This window comes from Cupressus sempervirens, chromosome 8 (assembly GCF_028749045.1).
Source record: "Cupressus sempervirens isolate cs-2001-9-10 chromosome 8, ASM2874904v1, whole genome shotgun sequence".
Classification (NCBI taxonomy): domain Eukaryota; kingdom Viridiplantae; phylum Streptophyta; class Pinopsida; order Cupressales; family Cupressaceae; genus Cupressus; species Cupressus sempervirens.
In genome coordinates, this window is record NC_143125.1 from 757,860,299 (window position 1) to 757,880,781 (window position 20,483).

Sequence of the window (20,483 nt, forward strand, 5' to 3'; positions counted from 1 at the left end):
GTTCGCAAATGAATTTTGACTATTGCTTTTGATGAGAACCGAAAATGGTTGCTTTCCTGAATTCCCCATGGGTTTTGCTGGAAGTTGTTTCTATGCATATTATGCTTCATGTGATCTTTTGCTTGGTCTTTGGACGCGTGAGATTCAAATGGCTTCTTATTATAGCCACCATATGATGTAAATACATCTTCTTCTTCACCCTTGTGAATTTGATTTCTTGTGGACTGTGGATTTTTGGGGTTCAATGCTAATTGGAGTGCCATATTTATGCTTTCTGTTGATTATATGAACTCGCCTTATCTGCTAGAACTTGCTGTATGCAACCCAGGTGGACTTATGATCTATTGCAATGTGATCCCTTTTATAGAAAAAGTTGATTCAAGTTTTATTCCTAAACCCTTTCTGATTGAATCATCATAAAGAATTGTATGTCCTAGCTTTTGCACTTTTTAGCTCTCTGTAGTTTAAACTTTGCATTACTTGGTGCTATTGTTGTTAACAAACAACTGTGGGGAGATGATAAAACTACTACTAACAGATAAATTCTTCTCATTGTGTTAAGTTGAATCCACTTTTCAAAACCCATACTGGTTCTTACTATGACTGTGAGAACACTTAGATTATTCTCCTTTTCTCTGATGGCTTATCAAACCCTCATACTGATGTATAGATATTTTGGTTGTATTTGGCTACTACAAAACACATTTATCTCTGCTGGGACCTTTTCTTGAAGGAAGGAATGATTTTTTGAAACTTATAATGCTGCTGAAACTAACAAGAAACTTGATAAATTCTTCTTGGAAATTGAAACTCCAGTTTTGAAATGGTCTTCCTCCTTTACTGGTGGCTTTTATATTCTTCCTGAAAAAATCATAACAAAGTGGATTTCCCGCTTTTTCTTGTCGTGCTTGGGCTCCTTGCTGCTGTAGAAGATATTTGGCACATTCTTCACTTGATATCTCTTTCTCTTACTATGAAATTTGCACATCCGACAACATCCTTCCATTTAATGATAACTTAAAGTTTTGAAATATGATATGAATTATGTATTCAAACCTCCTGTTTGATGACTAACTATTTGTACCATCTTACATATTGGAAGTGAAACCATGGTTGTTGTGATTAGAAAAAATTAAATATTTTCAAAGTCATTTCATTTGTTGATTATTGAGTAAGTCTGATATAGCTATTCTTTACTAGTATAATTGCACACTCGTGATATCAACAACCTCTTATGTCTTACAACATGACCTTGCACCACCATGGATAACCCTAGCATGTTGTTTTAGGTTGCTTCACAGTCACATGCATTGGAAAATACTAGTCATTTGCTTGCTAGTTGCTGTCCACAACGTGAGATATTATAGTTAACATTGCTACAACATTTTCAACAGTCCTAAGCCTCAAATTCATACTATCATATTGGTGTAAAGTTAAGCTAGAATCACTTGGTCATAGATGCATGCATTACCAAGTTACAGTACCTTTTTTATTTATCACACTTTTTTGTTTCTAACTTATAATTGTAGTTACATAACCAAGCCGCATATTAGCACCATGTCTTGATTGATATTTGCTTCCATTTTTCTTTTGTTGAATCAAAATCCAGAACTTGGATTCCATTTGCATGTTGCACATGTTTATAATAACTTCATAATGCAGATTTTTTAGTCTGTTCATCTTTTCTATTCTATTGCATATCTTATGAGGTTTGAGCACAGGCTTGTGACACTCAAAAATGATTTACCTCTTTCAGCACTAAATGCCAATATCACTGCTTGTTTTCTTTCATGACGGGATGCATTGATAGGTAGATTATGTAGTCGTAGAGATATGTAGTCATTGCTTAGATCTCTCGAGATCTAACACCAATTGCTTTATGTTTTTTGCAGCTACTAGGAATCATGGAGCTCGGAGCTGGGAGAGTGCAATAGGAAAAGAAACCATAATCAGTCAAAGCAACAGGCTATGACTGGTTATCCCTATTCCTATTTCTTTCATGTATATATTTATCTGTTAGTGTATTTCTTGATGAAAGAAAACTAATCAGTTATCCTCACGGCTTGTGTGAGACTTTCTCCATTCAGCACATTAATCCATTTTATGTTGTAAAAATCAAAATTGTACATATGAGTGATGATCTATACAATGAACATTTGTATCTCTTTTGCACATGGTTTCATAAGTGATTGCAAGATGGTAAAATGAATAGAAAATGAATAATTTCATTTGCAATGTTTTCAGTGATGTTACTTAAAGTAAAATTCAGCATGTGTGAAATTTTGGTAACATTTTTTGTGACTTCTACTGTATGTCTGCCTGGTTGACATTTGACCAGTTTGATTTTAGCTATTCTTATGTTTTTGGGCACAAAGTCTAATTATGCATTCCTAGCACCTAGACCTGACAAAAAGTGACTTCTAAAGTTGCTATTTTAGTTTTGAATGCATGCAAGTGGGTTTAGTAAGACTGAAAACTCTTATTGGATTGATGGGTATGTAGGGTCAAAACTCAAGTATCAACTTTAGGAGTCAAAACCATCATAGTTGACCATTTGGTTGATGTATGGGTGGATGTGTGGGCTTGAATGAATGCATGTATGCAGCATATGCATGGGTATGTAGATATGTATGGCTGGTAGCCAGACATCTATTTGTAGTGATATATGTGTGTGTATGTATGTGTATGTTGGATATGTATTTATGTGTATGTTGGATATGTGTGTATGTATGTATATGTATTTGTAGTACACATATTTACACATGCATGAATGAAATGAGTGGGGATGATAGCTTCCACAACATAAACCAACAACTTAATCAAACTACACTACAAACAAAACAGGAAACTAACCTAGAACAGGAACAAAACTAAACTAAAATGCAAACGCACTTATTGAAAATAAGGGAAACTAACTTATTATGTACAAGGCAAGACTAAAAATCATACCTCAAAACATGGTTTGAGCTAGATCCCATTCACAGGGATCGGTAGGACGTCTCCTTCCATGGTAGCCAGCTGGTAAGCATTGTGTTGTTTACACTCAGCAATTTGAAATGGCCCAGCCCACATGTGATAAAATTTATTGTGCTGGCCGGATCTGCTCTTGAGAACATCCCACTTCAGTACCATGTCACCAACATGGAATTTTTGAGCTTGAGCTCTTTTATCAAAGCTCCTCTTTATCTGCATTTTTTGGTACTCCATGGTTTCCATGGCCCTTTTCCTGGTTTCTTCTAGCTCAATCAACTGGGCACATTGCACCAGCATAGGGTCACCTTCCTCAAATAAAACCAGCTGTGTAGCAAGATCAAGCACTGGTAATTTTGTCTCAATTGACAATCTAGCCACTTTCCCATATACGAGCCTATAAGGCGAGTTTCCAGTGACTTGTTTTGGGGTGATTCTATCAACCCATAAGGCAGCCTTCAATTTTGAATGCCAATCTCTTTGATTATCTTGCAAATTGTGCTTGATGATTCTTATTAGGTTCTTGTTGGAAGATTTCGCTAATCCATTACCTTGTGGGTAATAATTTGAGCTCGTACTAAGATATATTCCATGATTAAAAGCCCAATTAGTGACTCTCAATCCAATGAAAGCAAGTGCATTATCAGAGATAATGGAATTTGGTACTCCAAATCTGTTCACAATGTCATCATAAAAGCTTAGGACTATTGTTTCATTTGCATCCATTAATGCTACTACCTCGGTCTAATGTGTGAAATAATCAGTGGCTATAATGATCCACTTGTGACCCACACTTGATGGAGGGTTAATGGCCCCAATAAAATCAATGCCCCACTTTTGAAAGGGTTTTTCGATTTTAATTGGCTGCAAGTGCAAAGTTGGAAGCCTCTCTTTTCCTGCAAACATGGTGCATTTAGCGCATTTTCTGACATGTGCATGATAGTCTTTAAATAAATCAGGCCAATAATAGCTAGCTCAAAGAATCTTATAGGCTGTTGTTCTAGGAGAAAAATGTCCTCCTGAATTCCCATCATGAAATTCATGCAACACTTGAGCAGCTTGATCTAAATCTATGCATCTGAGAAGGACTCCATTCAAGTCTTTTCGATATAAAATATCATTTATCAGCACAAAAGGGGCTGATTGCAAGTGATAATACCTTCACTTTGATTGATTTAAGGTGGCTGGACATTGAATGGTTTTTAAAAAATGGATCATATCCTGTAACCAGCTTGTTGTTCCATCATTGTATCCAACAGCACCGATCAGTAAAATAGCATTTGCTTGCTCCTCAACCTCCGAAATATCTTTATCAGCAATTTTTTCACACAAATCCTTTCCTCAAACAAGCTTGGTTATTTGGATCTCTACATCATATTCCATGATGTGTGTGATCCAACCAGCACACTTCTCATTTAGGTCTCTACTCAGGAGGAACTCTTTGACACTTGGATGCATGACACACAAAAGGACCTTGTTATGTGTCAACAAGTGCCTAAAATTTTTAAGGCTTTTCACAATAGCAAGGACATGTTTCTCAACAAAATTGTACCTTTGCTCATATTCTTCTAGTCATTTTTTGAAGAATGCGATTGGGTGTTCCAATCCCTCTGCATTTTTCTGTACTAATATGGCTGAAATCACATCATGGCCACCGTATGCATAAAGAATGAAATCCTTACCAAAATAAGGATTGATTAGAATGGGTGTTGCTGCCAATGCATCTTTAATGGCCTAAAATTTCTCCTCGGACTCCTTTGTCCATGCAAAAATTGCATTCTTTTTAAGCATGGCTGTTAATGGCTTGAGAAGAGTTGTGATGTCAGGCAGAAGTCTTTGCACAAAATCAATACGATCGATGAAACTTTGAAGGCCTTTTTTGTGTTGTGGTAGAGGCAGCTCCAGAATTGCTGCAACTCATTCAGGGTCTATTGTGATGCCTGACTTAGATACAATGTATCCAAGTAATTTTCCCTCATGCATAGAAAATATACTCTTTTTGGGATTTAATGAGATGCCAAACTTTCTACAGCGCTCAAAGATCTATCTTAGGTGATCAATATGATTTTCTTTTTTTTGTGAATAAATAGTGACATCGTCTAAATAAACTAAGACAAATCTATACATTAGATTACTAAATGCCATTTCCATGGCTTTTTCAAAGGTTGCTCCAACATTGGACAATCCGAATGGCACTGTCTTGTATGCCATTGTTCCACATTTTGTTGTGAATGTTGTCTTGAATTGATCTTCCTCCTTCACTAGGATTTGATTATAACCCGAGTATCCATCCAGCAAAGAGAACCTTTCTGCCCCTGATACACACTATAATATCTGCTCCATGGATGGAAGTGGGTGTCTATCCTTCAACGAGACTCTATTCAAGTCTCTGAAATCTACACAGTAGTAGCTCTCCATTTTTCTTTCTTATCAGGACCAAGTTAGCAACCTAGCTCGTGTGTTTAATAGGGAAAATTATCTTACTTTCAATCAACCTGAAAACCTTGTTTTGCATCAAAGGTTCCAGCTTAGGATTGATTGGCCTTTTCTTTTGTTGAATGGGTTTAGCTACTGGTTCTAGCTCTATTGTATGCTGTGCAAGTCCTAGATTGAATCCTTTTAAGTTGCTATATTGCCAAGCAAAGACATCACTGAATTCTTGGAACAAATGAAGAAAAGTTTCTTTCTCTTCAGCTGAATTTACTTTCCCAAATTTTAGGCATTTACCCGGTGTAATTTCCAGATCTGTATACTGGTTCTCTTTGACCACCAAGTTGGCTTTTTCAGGTTTCAGCTGATCATCTAAATTAAAAATGCTTTCCAGTGTTACTAAATCCTTTAGCAACTTTTTTTCTTTTAGTTGTATCACCTGATTGCCATACTGATCTTTATATCTCTGCTGGTTAGAACTGGCAAAAATGTCTTCTTCTAGCAAAAATTACAAAATTTGTTCATCGCTGTTACAAACTTGCCAACTAACATCATTATTAGGAATGGAAGGCCTAGTAATAACTCTAATATGCTGCTAATCAGTATGCATTGAAACACTTTTAACAATATCATATTGAGCTCCTACAACTGCCAGTCTGTTAGCATGTTGGTTTTCTTTTCTAGGCACAACCAATATATTAAATGCATCAAAATTTTCAAGTAAATCCCAAACACGATGTCTATAAGATTTTAAAATGTCATTTTTTGCAGCATTCAGACATCTGATTTGATTTACTACAAGTTCACTATCACCATACACCATCAAGCACTTAATATCACGCTTTCTTGCCCATTTAAATCCTTGGATCAACCCTTCGTATTCTACTATATTATTGGTACAAGAAAAATTGAATCTGAAAGTGGCATAGTACCTATCATTGTTAGGTGAAGCTAGCATGATGCCTCCATCACCTTGTTTACCTCTTGAACCATCGAAAAATATGCTCCATAGCTGATCTTGGGACTCCCCCAACTGCCTGGCAGGTTTGATCAGATTGGGAACAACTTCATTTTGTTCATGTATAATATAGGTCCCTAAGTCAAAATTTTTCATATGATAAAATTGGTTTTCATGGGTCTAACTTGATGCCCATTCATCAGGAAGAATATCTGGGACATCATCTAGCTAGGTTCAACTTTCAACAACTATATGACACTTTGCTTGGTCAAATGCAAGCAGGTTCACATTGATAGCACTAGGAACATAAGGCTCTATGTGGTTTTTTGCAAGTAACTCTGATTTGATTGTCACTTTTATGCCATATCTAGTCCTAAAAAGAATGTGCGACCAATCGGATGACAGGTAACCACCAATCTTTGCTGTGAAATCTCTAGACAAATAGATGGCAAAGTATGGAGGTAAATATATAACATAGATATCCTACTGAATGGAAAAATTAGGACATGCATGAAGGGTGACACTTGCATTTCTAATCACACCTATAGTACCCACGGATGTCCCATCAAGCTGAACAACACCCTTTTCAATGGGTTGGTATCTTAGTACTAACTGGTCAGCTATCTTTTTTGGCATGACTGAGCTTGTAGCTCCACTATCTACCATACAGTTATGGACTAGTTTATCGCCAATGATCAAGGAAAGATAGAAAGGGGGAAACTTTGTTATTTTATTTGGTTCCTTGGCAGTTTTATTGTTGTCCTCCTCCTTCTCATCAGTGCTGGTTAACATCGCTCTTGCTGATTCATCCATCACCCTTGCAGGATTTGCTTCATCCAAGAGAGCCTTTTGCAAGATATCCACTTGACCGGGGATGGCCAAAGTTTCCCACATTGACATGGACATGTTCATCTTCTTCATTTTATCCATGATATTAAATGGTGCAGCAAAGTGGGATTTTTGATGTGCTTTAATAGCACCATGCTCCGCTGGCCTCTAAACGGTCTCCTTGGCGACAGGAACATGAGTGTCTCCCACTGCATTTGTGGCACTTGATGATGGCTTAGCAGTATCAGGTAGTCTACCCTTATTTTTTGTTTGCTCTGTTTCAAGGGCTCTTTTCTTAGCTCAAGTATTTGCTGATATTGGTGAGTCATTATTGACTGCACAAAACTCATCTTTCTGCCAATTAAGGAAATTGATTTTAGGAGTAGGTGCATCATGCTGCTATTCAGGTGCATCATAAATGGAATTTTGTTGCCCTGCCACTGTATTTTGTACCATTAATGCCTAATTTATAACTTTGTTTGTGCATGCGGCCTGATTATGCAGTTCACTACAGGGGTAACACCACTCAAAATCTGCTGCAAGGTTATTTTGCATGGGGACTTTGTCTCTTATTGGATTTGCAGCGTTAAGAGGGGCTGGGTTATAAGGTCAGAAAGGCCTTTGATTGATATTTTTCCTATAACCCATTGCATTACCTTGAAACGGTTGTCTATTTCCTTGGGCCTGACTTTGATTTTGTTGCTGGTAAGGTGGGTTTGTAACTGGATTCTACTGTTGGTAAGGTGGTCTAGGCTAGAACTGTTGTTTTTTAAGATTGACCAGCTCATTACTAAAAGTTTGCATCATGTTTTCGATCTTGAGCTGACTATTTTTTATCTTCTGTAGCTTTTGTGAAGGGCTTGCAGTACCTGAAGGGCCTGCCATGGTAATTTCTAGGCTAGGAACAACAGGTAATTGGTTAAATGGTAGAATTGTCAATGGTATATTTGGGTGAATGTCTAGAAAAATGGGCATTGGAGGCCTAGGGGCTACCTTATCAGCCTGGATAAGACTATTTTCAGCTCTAATGGCAATATCATAAGCTTGAGGCAAAAAAACACTTCCCATAGATTGAATCATTACTAATATATCGCTATTTAAGCTTCTCAAATAATAAAGAAAAGCATGATTAGCTGAAGGTCTTACCATAATGGGTATTCTAGTCCAGGTTCTTTGAAACTGGTTGTTAAAATCCATCATTTTCTCTTGTGGGGCCCACTTTAAAGTTGTGAGCTGCTCTACCAGTGACAAGAAGTTGAACTTGTCCTCAAAATGCTTTGTCAAAGCGTCACCTAAAGCATCCCATGAGCCTATGGAGCCAATAGTTAGGCTTTTGACCCACTGTAATGCTTTCCCCTTTAAAGATGCTATCAACAACTTAGTAGCCACATCCTCCTCTGTAACATGATGTACGTTGCACAAAGTAGAAACATCCCTTATGTGCTCATAAGCTGTAGTCTGGTTTTCTCCAGTAAAATTTGGCAGACTCTTCAATGCTGCAAGTGGTATGTCATGATGTTGGGCAAAATTCAAGGGACTCCCTTGATTAAAAGGCACAAAATAAAATTCCCTCACCATTGGTGGAGGTTGTTGTAGAGGCTGTTGTACTGGTTGTTGCACAGGTTTCTGTTGAGCAGGAACACTTTGCTGAAAGCTTGTATTTGCTATACCTGCTAGTAGAAAACTAGTATTTGCTGAATTTGTAGGTGAATCAGCAGATATGTCAAATAATTCTGCCCTTAATGATGGACTTGCTGAACATCTAACTTTCCTTTGACCTATTCTACTGTACATGCAAAAACCAGGGGCTGATAGTTGCCTTCTTGGTGTTGGCTTAATTCTAGCAAGACTCCTTCCACATTGTTTTGGAGTTTCTAGCTGCAGATATTCAAAAGAATTGGAACTTCATGTTTGTATCTTTCTCATAAATTCATCATTTCCTACTGGCTAGTTGAAAAAAGGCTTTCAGCTATACCGACATAGTTGGAAAGTGTATGGGAGTCCCACCAGGCATGCCAAAACTGTTAAGTTTCAGGATTTGGACCCTTTACTGAATGGGAAAACATTTAGTAACCCTTACTTAACATGGAATTCACTTCACTATATGGGACTGGATAGTGAGATGAAACCTTCAGATTCTAGGCTGGCTCCTATTGAATCTCTTAGTGATAACCTTTTGAAACTTAAAGAAAACTTGAGGGAAAAGGGGAAGAAGTTACTGAAAACCAAAACGTAAAGCTTAAGTCTTAAACTAAGGAAGTGATACACCAAAGAGGGGTATGGAAATGTAACCCACATGTAACAGAGAGGATAATATAGCTTTATGAAACACAGATGAAGCACAACTTCTTGTAAAGGCTTGCACAAATGATTTATAATAAGGTTTTCCACTGAAACTACAAAAATGAAGACAAACTAATACCGTCCTTTAACTAATTTCACCCAAAACACATGTTATAACCTACAAAAAAATTACTGTTCTACACAGAGGTGCTGGAATGAGACTGAAAACAGGGAATAATGAAACATTCACAAGTTAACCTATCCAATCATTTTAAAATGCACACAGAAATTGTAGAAAGGAAAAGGGCTCACTAATAACTTCACCAAGCATAATCATACTACTGCAACCTGTATTATATCTCTAGTAATGAATTAAAGACTCCATAAAATGAAGTCTAGGGCTTAGAGAAAAAGCCACAAAACCTCCATCTACACAAATCAGAACTTCTACAAATGAGCCTTCAACTCATTCTTATGCACAAGAAAAACCACTTGCATTTAGAAAGTCATAAATGCTAGGTCAGATTCAACTCCAAAGGCCAACTTGAGTCTTTGACAAGACTTCAAAAAGGTGTACAACATAGCCCAAAAGGCATGGTTTGATAATATCACCAACTACCCATCATAAATATAGCCCCAAAGCTCCTGCCAGACTCCAAAAGTCCTCCAAAAAAAAAAATTCCTGTCCCCAAGTCTTATCACACATGACTCAACACTTAATCATAAATGTATGCAATATATATGTCTCTTAACTCTTTTAAAAGGAAAATAAATATTTATTTCCTATTATTTACTTATTAAATGATATTTATTAAATGATTTATATTTTAAAATAAAATATAAAGCATCTAATATTTATAATTTAATAACTTTTTATAATATGATTTACACTTTCTTATTTTAATAAGTATCAGTTATTTTTTATATACAAAATATTAAGTAATAAGAATCAATTACTTAATATTTCAATAAAATAGCTAATATTTATTAAAATAGCAAAAAGAATAAATTATACTATAAAAACCAATGAAGGAAATATATATTTAACCTTCTAAAAGAATTAAACAAAACAAAAACTTTGCAAGAAGAGATATAATAAGGTGTCGATTTAGTGGAAGGAAGACTTGGGCGACAGCTAATTTATTGTGAAATGAAAACAATATAAAAACTCTTCCTCCTTATCCCAGACTTCAAATGTTATGCGAAATAACAAAGGGCAAGAGATATTATTCGACTATAGAAGGCTTTCATTTTATCATTTCTTACTTTGTTGTTTTGGATCTCTGGAAGGTTTGAGGATGAAGGTTTCAGGCTTGAAAAGCCACCATGTCTGGATTCTTTGCTCAGTATTTGAATCATCATTACTTGCCTCGACTATGCACCTTTTAGTGTAGTCAGGGAGGTAAGAAGCTTGACCTTGCTGAATATAGATTTATCTGATGCTGCTATGAATGATAATGAGGTCTATAGCTATTTTTTTAATTTTAATTTGTTTCCATATCACATGGTTCGCAAATGAATTTTGACTATTGCTTTTGGTGAGAACCCGAAATGGTTGCTTTCCTGAATTCCCCATGGGTTTTGCTGGAAGTTGTTTCTATGCATATTATGCTTCATGTGATCTTTTCCTTGGTGTTTGGATGCGTGAGATTCAGATGGCTTCTTATTCTGGCCACCATATGATGTAAATACATCTTCTTCTTCACCCTTGTGAATTTGATTGCTTGTGGACTGTGGATTTTTGGGGTTTAATGCTGATTGGAGTGTCATATTTATGCTTGCTATTGATTATATGAACTTGCCTTATCTGCTAGAACTTGTTAAATGCAACCCATGTGGACTTATGATCTATTGCTATGTGATCCCTTTTATAGCAAAAGTTGATTTGGGTTTTATTCCTAAACCCTTGCTAATTGAATCATCATAAAAGAATTGTATGTCCTAGCTTTTGCACTTTTCAGCTCTTTGTATTTTAAAGTTTGCATTACTTGGTGCTATTGTTGTTAACAAACAAGTGTGGGGAGATGATAAAGTTGTTGCTAACACATAAATTCTTCTTATTGTATTAAGTTGAATTCACTTTTCAAAACCCGTACTGGTTCTTACTGTGACTGTGAGAACACTTAGATTTTTCTCCTTTTCTCTGATGGCTTATCAAACCCTCATACTGCTATATAGACATTCAAGTTGTATTTGGCTGGTACGAAACACATTTATCTCTGTTGGGACCTTTTCTTGAACGAAGGAGTGATTTTTTGAAACTTATAATGCTGCTGAAACTAAGAACAAACTTGATAAATTCTGCTTGTAAATCGAAACTCCAGTTTTGAAATGGTCTTCCTCCTTTATTGGTGGATTTTATATTCTTACTTAGAAAATCATAACAAAGTGGATTTATCTCTTTTTCTTGTCGTGATTGGGCTCCTTGCTCCTGTAGAGGATATTTGTCACATTCTTCACTTGATATCTCTTTCTCTTACTATGAAATTTGCACATATGACAGCATCCTGCCATTTAATGATAACTTAAAGTTCTAAAAGATGATATGAATTTTGTATTCAAACCTCTTGTTTGATGACTAACTATTTGCACCATATCACATATTGGAAGTGAAACCATGGCTGTTATGATTAGAAAAAATTAAATATTTTCAAAGTCATTTCATTTGTTGATTACTGAGTAAGTCTGATATAACTATTCTTTGCTAGTATAATTGCACACTCGTGATATCAACAACCTCTTATGTCTTATGGCACAACCTTACATCACCATGGATAACCCTAGCTTGATTTTTTAGGTTACTTCACACTCACATGCATTGGAAAATACCAGTCATTTTCTTGGTAGCTGTTGTCCACAACGTGAGATATTATAGTTAACATTGCTACAACATTTTCAATAGTCCTAAGCCTCAAATTCATACTATCATATTGGCATAAAGTTAAGCCAGAATCACTTGGTCATAGATGCATGCATTACCAAGTTATAGTACCTCTATTATTTATCACACTTTTGTCTTTCTAACTTATAGTTGTAATTACATAACCAAGCTGCATATCAGCACCATGTCTTGATTGATATTTGCTTCCATATTTCTTTTGTTGAATCAAAATCTGGAACTTGCATTCCATTTGCATGTTGCACATGTTTATAATAACTTCATAATGCATATTTGTTAGTCTATTCATCTTTTCTATTATGTTTCATATCTTATGAGGTCTTAGCACGGGCTCGTGACACTAAAAAATGGTTTACTTCTTTTAGCACTAAATGCCAATATCACTGCTTGTTTTCTTTCATGACGGGATGCATTGACAGGAAGATTATGTAGTTGTAGAGATATGTAGTCATTTCTTGGATCCCTCGGGATCTAACACCAGTTGCTTTATGTTTTTTACAGCTGCTGGGAATCATGGAGCTCGAAGCTGGGCAAGTGCAACAAGAAAAGAAACCATAACCAATCAAAGCAATAGTCAATGACTGGTTATCTCTATTCCTATTTCTTTCATGTATATATTTATCTATTAGTGTATTTCTTGATGAAAGAAAACTAATCAGTTATCCTCATGGCTTGTGTGAGACTTTCTCCATTCAGCACATTAATCCATTTTATGCTGCAAAAATGAAAACTATACATATCAGTGATGATCTATACAATGAACATTTGTATCTCTTTTGCACATGGTTTCATAAATGATTGCAAGATGGTAAAATGAATAGAAAATGAATACTTTCTTTTGCAACATTTTTAGTGATGTTACTTAAGGTAAAATTCAGCATGTGTGAAATTTTGGTAATAGTTATACTCAAGCCAACTTGATGATGTGTTGCAAGATATAAATATAAGGTTAAGTTGTGGGATTGAAATGTGAATGAGCGTAAAGAAGAAGAATGCTTAGAGGAATTGAATTTGATGGATAAAGAAGAATATCCTTCTGGAGATACAATGATACATTAAACTAGGAAGGATCAAGTATTAAAGCCAAGATTGAGATCTATAATCAACAATTCAATTGCATCAAAAATCAGGTCATCTCTTTGTTACTTTCTAACCATTGTAGTAGTGATCTAAATCTCTTAATAGAGTTGGCTTAACAACTATTTGTAAATCCTCTAACAAGATGGCATTTCTATTTGAAGCATCTTAAAGACCTCTAACAAGGCCACTTCTAATAGGGTAATTAAATCCTCTAATTCGGTCACACCTAACTATGTGTTTCATAACCTTTAATAGGGTTGCCTCCTAACAAGGTTCACTTTAGAAAAGTGAAAATCAATAACTAGTTATAGTTTGTGGTTTTGCTCAAATTGGGTTTCCACATTAAATATTGGTATCACTTGTGTTAATGCTATTTCTTTTATGTGTATGTAGCTAACTTAATTTAAGGTTAATCATAGGCAATCACATTAAGATCTAAATATTTAGTTATTGCCAAGTTATAGTTGATTTTCAGTATATGCCGAGTGTCTGTGTGTTTGCTGAGTTGCAACAAAATATAGTTTAATTAGAGTTTATGTTTTTATTTGTATTGACATCTAAGGGATCTAGGAATTATTTTTGTGGTAATTGATTCACCCCTCCCTTCTCATTTACTTCACTTATATTTCTAACAATTGGTATTAGAGCTTTTGGTGCTTGCAAAGAAGGTTTCAAGGACCTAAGCTTAAGATCAGGATGTTTTACAAAAGAGAGATTTCCAAGTTGAACAAAGAAAACATTGAATCATGGAAAGAGTTCATGAGGTTTCATTTGGAAACTATCAGTGATTATGATTGTAAATATGTTGATAATTAATACAAGGATCCTACTAGAACATTGACAATTGAAGAGATTGTTGAAAACAAAAATCATAACATCATGATGATTGATATTACTTTTACTCTTAATTATGTTGAATTTGATGAGGTGACAAGTTTCATTACAGTTCATGAAATGTGGACCAAACAGAAGGATATATATGGAGGTGATGACAATGTAAGGATACCTAAAGAAAAAAATCTTATAGGCCTATTTGATGAGATGAAGATGAGAGAGGATGAAAACACTAGAAAATATGTTGAGTGAATTAAATCAAGTGTGAGTGTAATCAAAGCATTTGGAGAGACATTGATGATAAAACATTTGTAAGTAAGGTACTTAGAACCCTTCTTCCTATCTATGCAATTAGAGTGTCTACAATTCAACAGATGGGATGTGATTCAAATAATAAGATAAATCTAGATGCTCTAGTAGGAAGATTGATAGCTTTTGAATTAGATAACTATGATAACTACGTTCCTAGTTCCAAAGGCACTGATTATGGATTTGAAGCCAAGCTTTTACTCAAGAAGAAAAGTGAAAAATTAAAAGGTAAGCAATTAGAAAGTGAAGAAGAGGAAGAAATTTATGACAGTGATCTTGAAGTTGTTGAAGCCCTACTTTCAAGGAAATATTCCAAAAGAAGAGGAAAGTACAATCCCAAGATCCCTCTAATCTATTTTTCATGTGAAGAAGTTGGTCATATTGTTCCTAGGTGTCCAAGCAGAGAAAGAAAAGATGAAAAGAAAAGTAGTAAGTTCAAAGGAAAGAAGGAATTCAAGAGCTATAAGGACTATAAGAAAAAAGGTAAGAAATCTTTTTTTATGGCTAAGGACACTGATAGTAGTGATAATGATGAAATGGTCTATATAGCTGTAAAAGATGAATTAGATGATGAGTCAAATAAGATGACACTTATTTTGCATGTTACTAAGAATTCTACATGGATTATTGATATTTGTTTCTCTCATCATATGACTGGTGACAAATCAAAGTTTGAATATATGGAACATTATGATGGTGGAAGTGTTAGATTTTGAAATAATTGAATAAAAGAAAAAGGTTGCATTTCACTAACCAATGAACTCAAATGTGACAATGTATATTGGGTTGAAGGACTAAAGAATAATCTATTGAGTGTGGCATAGTTGAATAAGATTAGATTCAAGGTAGAATTGATGAATGGGAAGGCCAAGCTCCTAGATGGAAAAGGAAATCTAGTTTGGTCTGGCAATCAGACAAAAGGTAACTTGTTCTATCTAGATCTTAGTGAAAGTTCATGTTTCATTGTTCATGTAGAAGAAAGTTGGTTATGCCATAAAAGGTTATGTCATGTGAAAATTGATAATCTAGTCAATATAAGTAAAAATAGAAGAGTAAGAGGTATTCCTGCTCTGAGGAAAGCTGATGTGGGTCTATGCAAAAATTGTCAAATTAGAAAGATGGGAAAGACTAGTTTCAAAAGTAAGAACTATCATTTAGAAGAAGTCTTGGAGTTGGTTCATACAAACCTTTTTGGAGCTATTGTAATAGAATGCTACAATGGAGATAAGTATTTTATTTTACTTGTTGATAACTATTCTAGAATGATGACTATAATGTATCTAAAAGAAAAATCTAAAGCTTTTCAAAATTTTAAATGGTATCTAGCTAGAGTTGAAAAAGAGACAAGAAAGAAATTGAATTTTCTTAGGTCAGATAGAGGAGGTGAATTCATCTCTAATGAATTAAATGAATTCTCTTTGAGAAAGGAATGAAAAGACAAGTATTAGCCCCTGGTACACCTCAATAGAATGGTATAGCTAAAAGAAGGATCAAATCTATCATGGATTGTGTAATAACCTTGATGACAGAAAAGAATGGTGTAATCAAATACTGGAAGGAAGCAATCAACACAGTAGTACATACCTTGAATAGAGTATAGTTGAAGACAGACTCAAATCAAACACCTTATGAGATATGCTATGATTATAAACCCAATGTAAGTTACTTGAAAGTATTTGGTAGTAAATGTTATATCTTGAAGGAATATAAGAAAGGGAAATTTGATCTCAAAGATAATGAAGGCATATTCCTAGGTTACTCTTGCAGAAGTAAAGCATATAAGTTTTAAAATCTAAATACTCATAGAATCATAGAAAGTGCACATGTGAGAATTGATGAGTTTATAGAAAAGAGTGAAGAAAATAGTGGAAAAGAACCTGATCATCACAGAAGGTTCATTTATTATGAACCTAATATATTGCCAAATCTAATTGGAAGTTCTAAAGCTTCATCTCTTGAGTTGCAACCAGTGCAACTATAGTCATAGTCTGAAGGGCCTGAGTTGTAGTCAGAAGCTACTGAGTTGTAACCAGTGCAACCTGACTCATCATAGGGACTCAAGTGATAGACAATGGGAGAAAAGCTTGAAGATCATGTTGAGCTATGTGAATCAAGTCCTAAATCCAAAGTGCCTATATTAGAAAGATATGTCAGAAGGCACCATGCCCCTAAGTAGAACATTAGAGACAAGTTTGATGGTACATTGACAAGAAAGAAATTAAAAGGTACATATATTATTATTGAATTTGAACCTAGAAATTTTAAAGATGCTTTGGTTAATGAAAGTTGGATTGAAGCAATCAACGAAGAGATAGAATAGATAGAAAAGAATAAAACCTAGACTCTTGTTCCTAGACCCAACGATAAGAATGTGATTGGTGCAAAGTGGGTTTTCATAAATCAGTTGAACGAAGATGGAGAAGTTTCAAGAAATAAAGCAAGGTTAGTTTGTAAAGGTTATTCTCAAGTGGAAGGTATTGACTATGGTGAAACATTTTCTCCTATTTCTAGATTGGGTGGTGTTAGGAATTTACTAGCATATAAAACACATAAAGGTTTTAAAGTGTATCAAATGGATACGAAATCTGCATTCTTGAAGAAGAGGTTTACATAGAACAACTAGAAGGTTTTGTATATCTTCGCAAAAGAGATATGGTTTGTAAAATCCACAAAGCATTATATGGTCTTAAAAAACATTTTCAAAGAACTAATGATAATAGTAGCCTATTTATTAAAGAAGGATCAGAAAAAAAGATTGTATTGGTAGAAATATTTGTGGATGATACATTGTTTACTGGAAATGATTACTTGTGCAAAGCTTCTTCTAAAGAAATGAGTAAAGAATTTGAGATGTCCATGTTTGGAGTGATAAAATTCTTTGTTGGATTACATATTCAATAGAAGAAAGATGGTATCTACATTACTCAGTCTAAATATATCAAGGAGATACTAAAGAAGTTTGGAATGAAGGATTCAAAGCTAGTTGGAACACCTATGTCTAGTGGACACAAAATTTCCAAGAATGATGATTCCAAGGAGGTAGATCAAACCACATACAAATCAATGATTGGTGAACTACAATATGTTGTACATACTAGGCTTGGCATTCCTCTTGTAGTTGGTATGGTGGCAAGATTCTCAGTTAATCCTAAATAAAATTGTATGATGGAAATCAAGAGAATCATGAGGTATCTAATGGGTACTAAAGATTATGGCCTATGGTACAATAATGGAGGCAACTTGGAGCTACAAGCCTTCACTAACACTGATTGGGTAGGAAGCATTGATGACAGAATGACAACTAGTGGTGGGGCATTCTTTCTTGGTAAAAGTCTAGTGTTTTGGACAAGAAAAAGGAAGAATTATATCTCTTAATCAACATTAAAGGTAGAATATGTTGCAGCAATAGTCAATTATTCCAACATTGTTTGGTTCAAGCAACTATTGGCACATATGAAGATAGAGATCAAGGATTGAGTAGTTATCTTTTGTGATAGCACCAATGCAAACAACATATCAAAGAATATAGTGATGCATACCAAGACCAAACACATTACAATTAAATATCATTTCTTGAGAAAATTAGTACAAGATGAGGAAGTAAGGTTGGAGTATGTGAATACCAAAGAATAGCTTGTAGACATATTCACGAAACCATTACCTAAGGATGCATTTTTGTATCTAAGAGGTAAGCTAGGGGTCATTCCCCTATTTGAAGCTCACTAAGAAATATTTAGTGATGTATCAACCAATGTATATTTGACATCAGTATAGTTGATGCAATGATAAAGGGAAGATTTCATATGAATCAATACATAAGGTACACTAATATTTACTTAATATTGTCTTTGGCATGAGATGTCAAAGAGGGAGAGTTTTCTATCATGTTATCAAAATTTTCTAAAGAGAAATAGTGTAGATTTCACAAAAAATTTGAAGATGAATTTGGTTTGATATCAAAGAGGGAGAGTTTGATACCAGATGGAGATATTGAAGACATAAGACTTTTGCTGACAGAAGGAGCAGACTGAAGATAGAGGGACTTCACACTGACAGAGAGAGTTCTCATGGATGAGAAAAAGAATGAAACTAAGGATATTTTTCTTACATTATTTTTCTCTATAAATTTCATTGTATAATGACATGTTGTGTTGCCATAAATGCCAAAGAGGCTGATTGTTGAAATTAATTTATCTATTTTATATTGTCTTTGATGTTACACAAAATTACATACATTCACCAATCAATGTATGCCAAGATCACTTGGGAAATGAAGACATTTATCTGTGTCTACCAAGCATTTCTTTGTATGCCAAGTTCAGAACTCAGTGTCTACTGAGTTCACTCAGGAGACAAAGGAAAGTTGGAAGATAACGAGTGTTAACCGAGCTCACTTAGTTACCAAAGAGAATTCGCAAAAAATAGTGTCTACCGAGTTCACTCAGGAGATAAAGATAATTGGCATGAAAGCCATTGTTAACTGAGCTCAATTGGTTTACGAGGGAAAATCTATTTTTGTTAGTGTGTACCAAGTTGGGGTGGCTAACAAAGAATTTTTTCTATTTTACTTTATTGAGTTAAATGAATATGTTTGATGGTTCTAGCCAATTAAGGAGATGAATATTAATTATTTTGAGTTATATTCAAGCCAAACTAATGATGTCTAAGATATAAGTATAAGGTCAAATTGTGGGATTGAAGTGTGAATGAGTGTGAAGAAGAAGAATGCTTAGAGGAAGTGAATTTGAAAGATAAAGAAGAATATCCTTATGGAGCTTTAAGGATACATTTTATCAAGAAGGAGCAAGTATTAAATCTAGAATTGAGATCTGTAATCAACAATTTAGTTGCATCAAAAATTAGGTCATCTCATTGTTACTCTATAACTATTGTAGCAGTGATCTAAATCTCTTAGCATAGTTGGTTTAATGGCTATTTGTAAATCCTATAACAAGGTTGCATTTCTATTTGAAGTGTCTTAAAGACCTCTAATAAGGCAAATCCTAATAGGGTGATTAAATCCTCTAATAGGTTCACACCTAATAGTGTTTTTTGTAACCTTTAACAAGGTTGGCTCCTAATAGGGCTTACTTCAAAAGAGTGAAAATTAGTAACTAGTTGTAATTGGTGGTTTTTTCCATGTTGGGTTTCCACATTAAATCTTGGTGTCACTTGTGTTCATGCTATTTATTTTATGTGTATATAACTAAGTTAATTTAAGGTTAATCACACTTAATCGCACTAAGATCTAAATGTTTAGTTATTGTGAAGTTATAATTTATTTTCAGTGCATGCCAAGTTACAATATTTTCTAGTGTTAATTGAGTGTCTGTTTGTTTGTCGAGTTAAAGGAGAATACAATTTAATCAAAGTTTATGTTTTGATTTGTATTGACATCTAAGGGATCTAGTATTTCATTTTTTTGTAACTAAATCACCCCTCCCCTCTTAGTTACTTCACTTATATTTCCAAGAGACCTTATATCAAATCAACCATATACTACAATATAACATTAGATCTAACATCTACTTGCATATATATAGCTCATAAATACATAATCAATACATGATATAGAGATTTGGTCTCGTAGGAAACCCCCAAGGTGAAGCTAAAACTACAGTGGGGATGACACCCATAAAATCTTCACCACTATAACAATAAAGTGTGGTTGTTAGGAGTTCAAATTTTTATCACTTCTGATGATCTACCTTGTGAGGGTTCTTCCCTATTAAGAGTTTACAAGGCTATTAGGATTACCTTGATTAAAGGGTTTAACATCACAACTAAGTGAGTACTTTGTTAGGAGATTTACATAGGCCTGTTACAACCACTTTGTTAAGAGATTTACCCTAAAACACTTGTTAAAATGTTACAATATCTTGATCCTTTGGT